The sequence below is a fragment of the Myodes glareolus genome, chromosome X, assembly GCF_982192425.1.
Source record: "Myodes glareolus chromosome X, mMyoGla1.1, whole genome shotgun sequence".
NCBI lineage: Eukaryota > Metazoa > Chordata > Mammalia > Rodentia > Cricetidae > Myodes > Myodes glareolus.
This window is the reverse complement of record NC_142053.1, coordinates 39,730,055-39,745,669: the sequence shown is the minus strand read 5'-3', so window position 1 is coordinate 39,745,669 and position 15,615 is coordinate 39,730,055. Positions and strand designations below refer to the sequence as shown.

Genomic DNA, 15,615 nt, shown 5'->3' with positions numbered 1-15,615 from the left:
CTCTAGTGGAAATGTGAGTTGGGTGTTATTCATTCAATTCAAATAAAATGTTCTTTAAAACTTTTATTTGCCTGCAAGAAGAACAATCAGAGTCTGTCATTATGTGAGTCTCATTCTACTCACGTGTTGATATATATTATCTCATATAAACATATACATATATGAGAGATATGTGTATAATATACACATATACATGTACATGTGCATGATATATACAAATATGTGCATATATGTGATATACATACATGTATACATATATCACAGACACCACAGACACCCATGCACCACATAAAAATACACACAATATGATGTTAGAGTCCAACCCAAAACCTAAAATTTGGAAAAAGCAACTCTCACAAGTTGCACTCTGAACTTTCACAGATACAAAATGTATGTGGTCATGCCTCCTTCCCAAAACAAACACAAAAATATAAAAATTGGTTTTCAAAAGAAAGAGAGAGAAATGGTGTATCACCATTTCAGCTCCCAAAGTCAGGAGTTTTCTAGGGCAACACTAGTGTGTGTCTGAATTGAGAGGTCGAAGAGTCTGGAATCTGATCTCTACCAGCAATGACCACAGGAACAGCTGCACAAGTTCAGGAAGAGTGAGGCTTGTATGCACTAGTTTTCATTCTCTTTTTACTTCGTAATTCCATGTAGGCTCCCAGTCTATTAAATTATTCTATCCACAACTAGGACAAGACATTCTCCTGTTTCTCCACCAATCTTCTCTGTAAACAGCTTAACATATATGTCACACGTGTGCTTTACTAATGCCTTAACTAATTCTCATTGCAGTCATGTTGACAATCGTAATTCAATACAGTGGCATATTGCCACCCATTCAAGTACAGGAGGCATAAAGCACAAATAGACAGCTGTCCATCAACACCATGAAAGCATTTAGAAAGTATGAGACATAAATATTAATGAAATATTCTTCAGACACCAAAAGAAATTAAATGCTGCCATTTTCAGAAAAAAAACAAGCTGTATGCATCTCAGGGTATTACATTAAGGGAAATAAGCCAGATTCCCATGTCATATGAAAAATTTTAGAAGGATCTGAATGTAGAGCATGTACTGAGGGAGCCATAGCTTTGTGGGAAGGATGGAAGAAGAAAATTGTTAGATGGGCTGGATAGAGGGCTCCTTGTCATTGCAGATAATGTGCATGTTTGGATATGGCACAGCAAATCTCATTCATTTGCATACTTAATGTGTATATGCTTAGAAAAATAAACAGAATTCATGCTTCATGGGTCCAAATCAAAATAGAAAGCACATGGGTAAATTAGTCAGTTCTTTTCTTCCTGTGGGATTAATATATATTTTTTCAAGTGATTTTGTAGTTTTTTTACTTACTAAAGGAATCTATTTAATTGACATATCTCAATTAGACTGTAAAACAATTTTAAATTTATTAAATGCAGTGTTTCCAAGGAGAGGTATTTATGGTACTTAATGCAAAAAGGTACAGCATAAGAAGAAAACCAACAGAATAATTTATGACTTAAATATATACACAGATAAACTTCTGCACACACACTGTCAATTTAATTGGAAAAACCTTGCACTCTCTATAACATATCACTGAAGGGCAGAGGTGGAATGTTGAGCTAAAAAGTTGAGTATATATGTAAATAAACTAAATGCTGTGAATCAGCACTAAGGACGAGTGTCATTTACCAGCTAAACAAACAAAATAAATGAAAATCGGCTTCCTAGAAACACCACACCACACCCCAAGATAAGCATGGGAACTTCTGTTGTTAATGTTTTTCAGTTTGTGATAATTTTCAGAAGTTTTATTTCTTTTCTACAGACAAATATAAGTTGCAGTCCGTTTCAAAACAGAGATATCGATAATTACTATAAGCATCTCTTACAAGAAGACATCAAAAGCATAACATAGATACTTATTATTCTGTATTAAATGTACACTGCTCACATTTTCTGTCTTAAGTTTCCTCTTCAAGTTTTCTATTTCTTTTTTCACTATCTTTTGATCAATAGCATCAAGTTTTGGTGATGATCCTCAAAGACTTTGATGCTCTAAAACAAAACAAAAGTCTGGCTCAGTTGGAAATCCCCATCTTTCACATCACACTCAAATCATTCAAAGTTCAAAACTTTCAAATAGTCACAGGTAAGGGATGCTTGTTATGAATGCAAAACATGGTGACATTTAAGGAGATTTTAGTGCTCATTATACAATTTAGGTAGTAGACTTGAGTGGAGTACAAACATAAGAAAAAAAAAAGGTGTAAAAAAAAAAGAAAGAAAAAAAAGGTGTATAATTATTTCGAGAAAACAGGCTGGTGAATGGGCAGTGGAAATTCAAGGGAAGTAGACTTGCAAGAGTCTGTAGCAGGAAATACTGTATTTCCCCTCCCCAGGTAATGGCTGAATATCAACTTAATGATAGAACATGTAAAATGATTTCCTTTTACATTCCATAGAAATGTTAAGACACATTACCTTATGCCCCTTCAAGTTACACAGAACATCATTTAGGGTTTAAGCAGTTTTCTGTCTAGCCAAAGAAGTGTGAAGTGATATACACCATGGGGAAAGAACTGTGGCATATGTGGAACAAAGGAAATGGAACTGTACAGTTTCTACAGTTTCTACCGTATTCCTATGGCATGGATAAAGATACAAACAGGAATAATATAAAGAAATTAAAATGAGTTTGGAAGAATTTGCCAGGGTGTTTGACTAAAAGAGGAAGACTAAAGGATTCTCAAAATAAAGACAAGAATTAGGAAAAACAAGCAAGTCAGGGAAACAAAGTGTTGAGTTTCTTCATAGGAAGCTACTATGCTGGGGATATGGAAGCAAAGGCAGGATGCAGAAAAAGAAGCTTTTATTTGAAGGAAAAGAGCTTTTGATGAGAGTATTGGAAGATCTGAGAATTAAGAAAGGGGGCTACTGACAGATTTGGAAAAGGGAAGAGCTCTGTTGTAGAATAATATTTTATTTGTGCACGTTGAATGCAACATGAGAGATGGGGGTTTCTAAGTGAAGGAGGGATAGAAAGAGAAAACACAGAAAAGACTATTTTCAATTACTAGCAGCAAATGATAAGGCCCTGTGGTAATTTAATAACTGAGTTTAGAGAACACAGAAAAGATTTCCTAATACTAGAGAGAAATGAAAAGGCCCTGTGGTAATTCCACAATTCAATGAAGAAAATGCAAGAAGCCCTGCACGGAACACATAGCCCTATTAGTAAAACAGAGAGAAGAACAGGAGCAACTGTAAAAGTTTCCATAATAAGGTTCCAAATCTAGTGATGGCATTTCACACTAACATTTAGAAAAGATCCTTTTTATTTATATCTTCAGGAAAGTGGTTCTCAGGGCTCAGCAAAGCTGCATGTTCTCCAACTTAAATCTCTCCCTAAATACTTGGGTTTGTTATAGGGAACTCTTAAGCTCTTGAAAGAATTTGGTAACTTCCAATATATGAAAACAGCATCAATTAGTTTAGAAGAAAACATTGATGATATGTTTTAGTAAAAGGAAATAGAGAGGGAGTGAGTCTGGGACAGAGGTGAGTTGGGGGGATCCGGGAATATTGGAGGGAGAGGACACTGTGGTTGGGATGCATTGTATGGGAGAGGAATATATTTTCAATAAAGAAGTAGATAAATTTTAAAATAAAATAGGCCAGCTGGACTGGGAGTGATGGAGCATGTGATCAAACTGGACACTCTGAATGTGGCTGGCAATGAAGGCTGACTGAGAAGCCAAGGACAATGGCACTGGGTTTTGATTCTACTTCATGGACTGACTTTGTGGTGGTGCGGGAGAATTGTCTGTATTCTGTCAATCATGTATTTTAATAAAACGCTGATTGGCCAGGCAGGAAGTATAGGTGGGTCAACCAGACAGGAAGTAGAGGTGAGGCAATGAGAATAGGATAAGGCTAGGGAGGAAGAAACTCCCTCGGCCACTCCTGCACAGATCACCGAAGAGGCAGCATGTAACCTGCCTAGCTGAGAAAGGTACGGAGCCATGTGCTAACATAGATGAGAGTAATGGGTTAATATAAGTTAAAAGAGTTAACAAGAAGCCTGACCTAATGGGCCAATCAGCTTTATAACTTATAGAGTTCTCTGTGTGGTTGATTTTTCTCTGGGATTTGCCGGCTGTTGGGTACTGGATGGGACAGATACCTCAACAAGCCGGCCCCTCATGTTACATATGGCGCCCACGTGGATAAATGAATCCACAGAAAGCCTGAGAAAGCTTGAAAAAGAATAGAGTAAAGCATATTTTCTTGGTGGCAGCAATTTCTCGGGTCTGCTCTGCTTGTTAGAGGCAAGCAAGCACTCTCATCTAAGAGAGGCTTCCTGACTCAGCTTTAGCTGCAAAACCCTGCAGCTCATTAAGAGGTCCTGCCACGAAAAACTTAAACGGTGTTGATGAAAAGCTGAACGCATGCTTTTCAGGTTTTCAGCCATAACAGGAAAAAAGCTGTGCTGTTTTAAAATGCCGGCTTTCTGGGCTGTCCTCTGACTCTTTCAGGCAGGCAGTCCGACTGAGTGTGGTCTGTGAGCAGAATGCTGCAGCTTGTTTGCTAGCAAGGACCTTGAAACGCCATAGAGTTGTGGCAGTGAACACAGTTCTGGCTGGTATCTCAGCCATGAGACTGGGAAAGTTAAGAAATGGGCTGGATCTAGCTGTCAAAGCCACGGCTTTAATCTTCTCCTTAAAGACTCATGTAGTCAAAAAAGAGAGAGAGATACAGTAAAGAGAGGTTCAAAGATGAAGAAAACCTCTAAAGAGTTTACAGTGTGTTAAAAATACATGCAGGTTAAAGGTTAAAGTTCTTAGGGTAAAAAGGGAAGAAAGAGAGTAGTTGGGTGTGGTAGAACACACCTTTAATCCCAATGCCTGGGAGGCAGAGGCATATTGACCTCTGTGACTTCAAGGGACAGAGGTAGAGATTGACCTCTGTGAGTTCAAGGTGTGGTAGCACACACCTTTAATCCTAGCACTGGAAAAGCAGAGACACGTGGATCTCTGTGAGTTCAAAGTATGGTAGCAAACACCTTTGAGCCCAGTACTGGGGAGGCAGAGACAAAAGGATCTCTGTGAGTTCAAGGACAGCCTGGTCTACAGAGTTATTCCAGGACAAAGATATACAGAGAACCTGTGCCAAAAAGTAAAAGTAAAAATAAAAGAAATAGAGGTTAAAGTAAAGCCACACAAAGATGGAAAATGCACAGAGAATCTTGATACTGTATGTTATTATGCTCTCTTTAAATTGTTTGAATGCTGAGGAAGGAGCAACAGCTGCTAAAGGACTGTTGTTTATAAATACTGCTGAACTAACTCAAGATAGGTATTTTGAAAATACCTTGGCTTCAAAACTGAAGTCAAAAGGTTTGTTACTTTGGAGAAGAGATTTTGCTTTTGTTTCCACAGAAAATGAGAGGCTATGGATTCATTCTGAGTTAAGAAAAATCAAGTTCCACCAAGGGAGGCCACCTGAAAAATCTCTGACAGGAATAGATGGCCCAGATGTCTGAGTTCTTCATCCAGAACAGGTTCAAGACTGCTGCCTGAGATGATCAAGACTCACAGGATACTCCAGTCAGGACTTGATGATAACTCTAAGTTTTCTTTAGGTCCCCATAAGATCATCAGCGCCCCCAACCAGCAGGAAGTAGCCTGAAATACTACGCCCACATTCCCAACAAATGGACTATGGGTATTTTCCTTTGTTTTAAAAAAAAAGAGGGAAATAGTGTGGGAGAATTGTCTGTATTCTGTCAATCATGTATTTTAATAAAACGCTGATTGGCCAGGCAGGAAGTATAGGTGGGTCAACCAGACAGGAAGTAGAGGCGGGGCAATGAGAATAGGATAAGGCTAGGGAGGAAGAAACTCCCTCAGCCACTCCTGCACAGACCACCGAAGAGGCAGCATGTATCCTGCCCAGCTGAGAAAGGTACGGAGCCATGTGCTAACATAGATGAGAGTAATGGGTTAATATAAGTTATAAGAGTTAACAAGAAGCCTGACCTAATGGGCCAATCAGCTTTATAACTTATAGAGTTCTCTGTGTGGTTGATTTTTCTCTGGGATTTGCCGGCTGTTGGGTACTGGGTGGGACAGATACCTCAACAAGCCGGCCCCTCATGTTACATTGTGGGAGCCTGGTTTTTTTGGATGCTCACCTTTATAGACCTGGATGGAGGGGGGAGGACCTTGGACTTCCCATGTGGCAAGGAACCCTGACTGTTCTTAGGACTAGAGAGGAAGGGGAGGTGGGGAGGGGGAGGGAAAAGGGAGGCAGGGAGGAAGTGGAAATTTTCAATAAGTAAATAAAAGTATCATTGTATAATATACACACAAACACAAACATTTATATATACATATATACATTCCTAAATACATAAATGTACCTGTAAATAAAAAGTATTAAAGAGAATGACTAAAAGCACTTCTTATCTTCCTGAATAATGTGGATTGACATTGGAGATACTAAGGATATTTAGCCCAAGTACATAATTCCCTTTTTACTAAAATTTAATTCTCCACACTTGTTTTTCCATTCTATTAAATATTTCAGTCATCTCTAATGACTATACATTGGAATATAAAGTTACCATTGATCAAAATAACTGTATAATAAAAGTACCATAACAAATCTCACAAACTTTATTACAAAATTAAAAGTTACTAGTAGCCTAGTGTACTGGTAAACACTTTCGATCCCAACACTCAGGAGGCAAAGGTAAGCAGATCTCTATGCAGTCAAGAACAGCTGGGTCTACATAGCTCGACCCACATAGCTCCCAACCAAACAAGAAAGCAAACAAAAATGAGAAACTAATGCATTGCTCACTCTTGCCTGTATGCCACTTAAGAAAGCAGTGCATACTAAATGAGAAAAAGAAAACCACAAGGTATTTAGAAATTTACTAATTTCTACCTTATATGTATCAACTTGAACATAAAGTAAAATAAACATCAATGTTCTCTGCTGTGTATTTATTTCTAGGTGAAGTCCAAATTTCACATTTCCTGATTTAAATGACTCATAAAACTTGATATGTTTTCAAATTAAATATGCCTTTTGCAATCATAGTTAATCTTGGAAAGTGCTCAAAAGAGAAAATGATCAACACTTTAAAAGAATAATTACTAGTTTAATTGGTGTGGGAGAATTATCTGTATTCTGTCAATCATGTATTTTAATAAAACGCTGATTGGCCAGGCAGGAAGTATAGGCGGGTCAACCAGGCAGGAAGTAGAGGTGGGGCAATGAGAATAGGAGAAGGCTAGGGAGAAGGAAGCTCCCTCCGCCATTCCTGCCCAGACCACCGAAGAGGCAGCATGTAACCTGCCCAGCTGAGAAAGATACTGAGCCGTGTGGCTAATGTAATTAAGGATAATGGGGTAACAAAGGTTATAAGAGCTAATAAGTAGCCTGACCTAATGGGCCAATCAGTTTATAACCTAATGTAGACTCTGTGATTTTCTTTGGGACTTTCCAGCTGTGGGGTACCGGGCAGGCAGAAACCCCAGCAAGCCGGCCCCTCATGTTACATTTAATAGTTTAATAATTAATAGTTTAATAATTTACTAGTTTTCCCATGAATTCAGAACAAACCCTCTGTCCCCTGCTTTTATGTATATACTGTGTCACAAGGCTGTGATTTCTTACCAACTACAACAAACAGACCTTTAGAAGTTGATCAGAGATATTTTTGGCTTCATCAATGGTTGTATTCTGTGCCATTGCACCCTTGTCCAAAATCTCTGCATGCTGATTAGATGCATTCTAAAATGTGAAAGAGAGAGGTGACAAATGCATGAAGACTGAATATTCGCAATCTCAATTACATTGTGTTTAAATGAAAACACTTCAAATTCATCTGCTTGAATTTACTATTTTAAATAGTATGTCCAATTCTAAATGATTTTAGTGAATTAAATAAATATTTTCCTTCAGTCTTTGACTAAGATAGTCTTTTGTCACCAACATTTGAATGCAGGTATTCTTGAGGCTGAAGTCAACAGAGGCTCATTCCAATCTGTGAATTCGTATCTCTCAGAAATTAAATAGGATATATTCCTTATTGTCTAGTATTAAATGAGTATTAATTGTACATTTCAATGTGTACACAAATGAAATTTTCAAATGTAGCCAATTTTGTTCCTTGACATTGACTCCAACTATAATCTTGGCCTAACCCCTGCTGGCCTTCAAAGTCATCCCCTAGAATTTATCCACATGTGTAAAGTATGAAACATACAAAAGGCACATGACAATCATTTGTCGGGTACTGCTCTTAAACATTTCTGTAAACATGGGAGAGTAGAACTTGTTTAATATGCAACCCACTCTATGAGGTAAAAATTTTGTTATCCCACCTTTCACTCAAAAAGAAAATGAGTTGCAGAGATAACTACTTAAAACTATGGGCAGATTCCAAGCAGAGTTCCAGAGCCCAGGTTCCTGTCTATAAACATGGACCATTTCCCCATTTTCTCAGGATCTAGACTCTTTTCTAGCTTTGAGGAGCATTGTCTTTAGCATTACACCTCAGTTGTCTGTCAAGATATAAGAGGTACTAAAAAGAACTTTTTCTGTTCTCCAACACCCATCTTCCTCGTCCTCATGTTCTCCGTTTCAGAGTAAATATCATTGTCAATTATCAAACCTGTTCTTGCATGTAAGCCCCCTTCTCTTCCCCTCCTGACCTGGGCTTATCAGAATACTAAGTAATCAAAGCCAACATCTAATCCTGCTCTGCGAGAGCAGCCACATGATTTACTCTCACTTATAATTGTCTAGCCCTATGTCATAAAATTGTGTTGTACAATTCTACTGCTTGTCATACATATCTCACTATGCTCCTAAATGGTGTCCCTTAAGGAGAGAGAGAAGAGGGAGGGAGACAGGGAGGGAGGGAGGGAGGGAGAGAGGGAGAGAGAGAGAGAGAGAGAGAGAGAGAGAGAGAGAGAGATCATTTTCTTTCTATGCAAGCTTCCAATGAGGACATGCTGTGTTTTCTAGCTAGCTTGACTCCTAACCAATGACATTGACATGTCACCAGTTTAAAAGAAGTGAGCCTGTGCTTCCCTTTCCATCTTGAATATCTATATGACTTCCTACTATTTTGGACTTTGTTACACAGGTTACTTACAAAGATAAGCCCAACACTTACAACAAAACTGTATTCTTCTTGCTCAAATTTCAGCACCTCTCTTTTCCATTGTTGAAACAAAGGCCCAAACATTTGAGAATATTTGGCACGAAGCATCTGTCTGTAAAACATAGTAATAAGCATGGTCTTATAGCATGGAGGTACAGCAAATTACACATTCTCAGATAAAAATTAGTGTGGCTTATATCATACTGCATCAAGAGAAGACAAAAATAATTGAGTGACGGAGAGGAAAAGTGAAGTTAGGTAGCCTCACTGTAACAGTATGTCGTCCTAAGTTACTACCAGAGAGGCTACATGCCTTCCCTCTTGAACAACGACGATTCATTGCTATATAAATTTTCTGTAATTATTTATTTCACTTGTATCAGACTACATTTCTCTCTTACTACACAATAAAGATTCTGGTATAGAAAGTTGACATACTGCAAACAGCATATGCTTTCATCCTCAAGAATTTACTTAAGAGAATAGTTTAATCAATGGTCTTCTCCCATTATCACAATGATTTTCACAAAAAAAAAACGGTGATTGCAATTTGAGAATTATTCAAATTACTTACAGAGTATCAATATAATTTAAGGCTCATATCTACAATATAAAACTATCTACCTAGTCGAATCATTTACAGTAAATGTCATTTACTGTCCTGCGTATAATTAATGCTTTGACACTGAGCCTACATTCATTCAGCCACCAAATTACAAAACTTAGGTATCAGTGATTTTTACAGTACCACCGTTCTGGAATTAAGTAAAAGGCAAGAAAGTGGATATTTTCACTGTATTCTACATTATATAACTCAATTCTGTGAAACTGAGGTTCTAGAACTAATATAAAGCTCTGCTTGGTGGAATAGCAAGGTGGTTGCACTTTTCAGTGGAGATGCAAATCATTGCATAACAAGAAAATGGAGTCTGATGTCATTTGCACCGATGAAGTGTGAGAAACTGCACAAATTTTGCAGATCAAAGAAGCCAAGAACTTTACCTTTCCATTTGTTGTGTTTTAAAAACACACAGAAGTTTTTTATTCAGAAATTCAATAGGAGATTTTATATCTTGGTGAAACTGCTTTCTCTTTGCAATGTAGGACTTTTTAAGGTCACCTATACATGAAATAAAATTTTATTAGAAGGTAAAATTGGAAGTTACTTTGTTCCCACTCAAATTGACATGAGATACACTGTTTAAGCAATATTGCAACAATATTTAAAATTCATACAATAGGCATCAATTCAAAAAGCAAAGTTTGCTGTCTTCCTTTTATAAACACTTCCATTTTCTAAAAGCAGTATTCCTATTTACCAGTGTGTGTGTGTGTGTGTGTGTGTGTGTGTGTGTGTGTGTGTGTGACAGAGAGGGAGAGAGAGAGAGAGAGAGAGAGAGAGAATATGAGTGCATGTGTATTTCGCCATTTGTTTTAGATATACGAAAGTTCCAAGTCAAAATGGTTTCTACTTTCTTAACATGTGTATAAAGATGTTCAAAGACAGCCTTTGATTTCCTCCTCAGAATCAGCAAAAACACAAAACTCAAACACTCAGTAAATATTCTTCTTTTCAAATGATATTCTCAGGATGGAATCTTGTTAGGATACATTTGATAAAAACACAATTCTGTTTTATTTTAAAAACTGTTAAAATCATATGGATAATACACAATGTGAACATTAGTTTTAAGCACTATGACATATGATACCTGGACACCACATTTTCTCACAGAAACAGTCTCATTGGGGCATACAGTAAATAGAGAAAAGTTAAATTATCTTTTTAGACTTCATAACACCTGCCTTCCCATAACTACTGGAATTCATAATATTTCACAAACAGCAAAGCTGTAGTCATTACATAAATTTATATCAAGGACCTACAGACAACAGCTTTCACTAGTACTTTCAGTACTTAGATAACATTCCTGCCACGGTACAAATATTTCATCTATCTAGTAAAAATATGTGGGTCTCTTTATAATACAATCTCTTTGTCAGTATCAAATGGAAAAAGTTTTCCAACATTTTTTTTTTGTTCGAACTGTCTCTAGAGATGTGTCAAAAAAAAAACAAACCAGTAGCTAATAGTTAATAAAGTGTAAAATGTATGGGGTTAAGGATTCAACCTCACACTTCTCACTGGTGTAGTTCTGTGGTGGGGGGCAAGGAACTTTCTTTTGTTTTCTACTAACTAGCTCATTCACAGTTAATATCAGTTGTATGAAAGGACTCTCATCAGCACTGTTATCCTGAGAAAAGCAACTTCAAAAATCCAAAAATCTAAATTAATTCAAAACACCAAAAGCACATGTTGAAACAAATGTCATAGAGAGTAGTTTAAAAATGGAGATTCTGTTATCCACTCCACCCAGTAATACACACCCCACTCACTCTCTACTACGCAAAACATCCATACCTCTTCATTGTTAGAAACATTTCCATTTCCCAAGTTTAAATAGTGAAGAAATGTATAAAAATCAAATGGCAACCTATACATAATGCAATCCTATGCATGGGAAGAAGACATTAAGTGGGGTCCTGTAGGTCAGTGCTCACTCATGACTGTGTGAAAGTTGTACGACTGAAAAACAGCACTTGTGAATGGTGAGCATCTCCTAAAACATACCTTGAATTTCTTGTAACATCTTCTGATCAGACTCCCTATGAAAAACGTACAAAATTATTAAATGAGTATATGAAAATTCATTTTATTTGGAAATAAATATGTGGTGTTTAACAGAGAAAAGCTGAATTTTCTGAAACTATCTTCTAATGACAAACAAACAGTACTTTACATATATCACCACTCCTGATGTTCATCTTGATCTGATTGAGCACTGTCGTCACTGATATCAGTCGTGAGGTTTTCTACTACATTGAAGAGAAAGAAAATACAAAATAAGTTGTCTATGGAATTTCTAGGCATCCCAGACAGGAAAAGTACTTTTCAATCCAGCATGTGTGTACAAGTGAGATTAAAACAGGTACGTACCTGGGTTATATTTTAGTTAGGCATTTGTACAAGCCTTCCGGGGTGAAAGTAATTTTAAATCTTGTCCTTGCCAGGAGACAAGTTGGAAGTGAGAATGGCTTAGGCTAGGAGTCCTGGAGTTAGAAGATCAAGGGGAAACCTAAAGTCAACAAACCAGTTTGGGACACATAGAAATATCCATTTTCAGAGTTGGAAACATCCTGCAATCTGAAGCAATGATCCTGAACCTGAGCTGCCCTTATGCACCACCTGCCAAGAGATCAGTCAAACTGTCCCCTCGGGTAGGTGCAGCCTTTCACAAAACCCTCTGATTGTACCTGGCCTTTGGAGAACACCATGCTTCAAGTCATCATCAGATTGAGAATCAGGAGAATCCCTCGGACGTTTTGGAGTTTTGCTTGTAGCCTTCTTCTCCTTGTGTGGCATGTCTATTGTGCCCTGGTTTTAGTTCCAACTCCTAAACCTTGTGATTGCAACGACATACAAAACTCCCAGCAATTAAATAAGAGTCAAAGAAACAAGTGCCAGGGTCCATGGGGAGGGAGACAGGGCATCGTCACTCTGTGCTGGAGCAGGGAGGTTCATGGAAGATTACAACAGTGTGGTACCCTAACCTGTCCGTTCTCTACTGATGAATATGAAGCTGACTCTGTCCTGCACACCTCCACTTCTACCCCTTCTGCTGAGTTCCTGCATTTGGAAGTGGGTGGGGGCAGACAAAATTGTGGCCTGTGTTCCCGAGCCTGAGTATCCTTGCACTGATGTATGGTCAGATGGACTAAGCAATTTAGTACTGATTCAGCCACCAGAAATGAACCTGTGCCACAGACTCAGGAGACAACCGTGCTATCTTGTTATTTCGAGGACACAGGAGGAGCTCAGGAGCCCCAGTGTTAATAATGAATTATAACAGGCAGAGATAAAGCTGTGAGAGGTCTGCACTCTCCCACTATGTCACACAGGGTTTCCTAAGCCCCTCTCAGGACCTGAGGGAAGCCACTGCCCTCAGGAGCCTCCTCTCATCTGAGGCCTAGGTGAGACACCCTGGTATTTCCTCCCAAGCCAGCCGAGGCCTTGCCTCGTGAACCCATACCCTCCTCTGCCAATGGTCACGGAACTCCTCAGAGCCAGTGTCCTCACCCATTGAAGCTTACAGAGTCTCAGCCCACCAAAGTCACTCACCCACCTAGAGACTACTTCCTACCACACTCCCATTCTTACTGCTTTCTCCTCAGTCAGACTGGTTCACCATGCAGCAGGGAAATGCGAAAGCATGATGGATAGGGGCGTGGCCTGCTCACTTCAGTTTGTGCATGCGCGTTGTGCCAGCCAATCTCTGAGACTCCAACACAGGAAACAGAATCTCGGCGTGGTGCTCAGGAAACATTATGGAAGAAGTGACAGGCAGACTGTAAGAGCCAGGGTATCAGACTGCATCTCCTGAAATGATTGGAAAACTGTACCTGTGATACCTCAGCAATATGGCTGCCTAATCAAGACCTGAGCAATGATATAAATAAACATGCTATCTTGAAAGGGGAAATCTCACACGGTCCCTCCCCCAGATGAAGAACCTTCAGGGGCTGGCAGCAATCACAAAGCCCAGTGTCTCCAGGCAGTGTGGTGGAGAAGCCTTTGAGGTTCATGAAGCCCATCTCCCCCCAGAACTCCTCCACCCCTCAAGGTCCTCAGGCCCTTGGATCCCTTGCAGCAGGACTAGATACCCATCTCTGGCCAGTCCTGGCCTAATTGTTTGTTCGGTGGCCATCTTGGAGAGTGTGGTGCACTGGGTTTCCTTTATTTTTGCTTTGGAAAGGGCAGAGGGAGTGCACCCATGCCCTGTGACAGTTTGCATTCTCAGTGCACTGCTGCCATCTAGCAGAATTGTTTTTCTGATCCCGCCAGCAGCTTCCCAGTGCTTCTGCTGACACGGCTGAGGGCTGGCTAAAGAGCAGCTCTCATAGTGCCCCCAGTGTGCCTAAACCAGGCTCCTGCAGTCTCTGTGACCCACGAGAGGTGTGGGAGCAAGCCGAACCTAGGGGAACTGCACAACCAACACAGCCCTTGGTTTACTGGGCAAGAAAAGCACAGCCTCTTGGGTTCTGAAGTCACCATGTCTGGCAGGGTTAGAGAACCTCTCTGCAGGGGATTCTGCATCCTGGGCTGCCTCTGGGTTCCTTTGGCGACATTGTGGTGCCCGCCAGCAGACATTATGTGCACAAGCCTGCCCAGGGAACCTCCAGCTTTTGGCTCAGTCTCCCCAGCAGCACACACAGCTCCTTCCCCAAAACCGCACGCACTGCCCAGCATCTCTGGCCAAGTGCTCAGGGTCTCAGGGCCAGGTAACCATTGTGACAAAGTGTCTGTCATCCACATAACTTCCTCCCTGCCATTCTCTGTCCTCTCTTTCTATCCTTTGCTTTCTCTGAGAAATGGCTTTCTCCTTGAGTCGTGCTGGGCTTGCAGTTCCGGGACCTGTACCTGCCAGAAGAGGTTTCTGATCCATAGCGACATCCCCAGAACATTACAAGGGGTCTGACAGAAGGCACCTGCCAACAACACCATCATGTACCACCTGCCTGTGCATACCTAGTGGGCACCGAGCTCAATTCGGTGTGGATGGCTTATGGTAAATCCGAGTAGAAGTAGCCAGATCAGGATGTGGAATGTAGGGTTTTAAAATTGACCAGGCAGACCTGTGGGTACCATCCAGACCAGGTTTCCCTGCCCTTGCCGCCCCTGACAAATCCTATCTCTTTGATAAGGGGCACCCATGCAGGTGGCATATACCTGCCTTCTCCTGTCTAGGCCACCCTACATAATACCCAGAAAGAAGTCACAGGGTCAAGGGTCAAAAAGCCCCTTCTGCTCTGCGCTGTCCAGGCATCATCTCAGCTACAAGAATACTCAGAGAAGTCTCTGAAATTAACAGAGGGTACGACCTGGCCTCCTTGAACTTTAAACTCGTGTGTGTGTGTGTGTGTGTGTGTGTGTGTGTGTGTGTGTGTGTGTGTTTGGTTTGGTTTATACTTTATCCCTTGACAGGAGACAAGTCCTGGGAGAGGCCATAAGAAGTGCCCCAGAGGTCACAGTGTGTAACAGCTCTGGTGGTCAGCTCAGGGTTAAAGGTGTATGACACGTTGGCACGTAGGTGAAGATCTTTCAGTTCCAGCTCATGTGGGCATAAGTATGGCTTGGTCCAGTACACGGTGCGTGTTTGTGGGGTGGCCGATATCTTTACATTCAGCTTGATGGATGAAAGAATTTTGTGGGAACCATATGGAAGTGGTAGTACCCTCGTTCTGAGTGGTCTGCCTGGCATTTCTAGGAACTCAGAGCCCACTGTCCAACACAGACACATGACCCCCCCACCAAATATCCTGACAGACACACACAGAGGATAACCTAATCTAGATAATCCCTCACAGGCATGCAC

The 15,615-nt window shown here is 40.2% G+C and overlaps 1 pseudogene across 1 annotated transcript; it reads right to left on the bottom strand.

The window, feature by feature from the left end:
* Positions 1-1,492: 1,492 nt before the first annotated feature.
* Positions 1,493-13,463, bottom strand: LOC146889225 (synaptonemal complex protein 3-like; annotated as a pseudogene). Its single transcript, XR_015000369.2, has 6 exons — positions 13,366-13,463; positions 12,497-12,642; positions 10,184-10,301; positions 9,194-9,293; positions 7,705-7,803; positions 1,493-2,055 (listed from the first exon to the last, which is right to left on the bottom strand). The product of XR_015000369.2 is annotated as a synaptonemal complex protein 3-like (transcript).
* Positions 13,464-15,615: the final 2,152 nt, after the last annotated feature.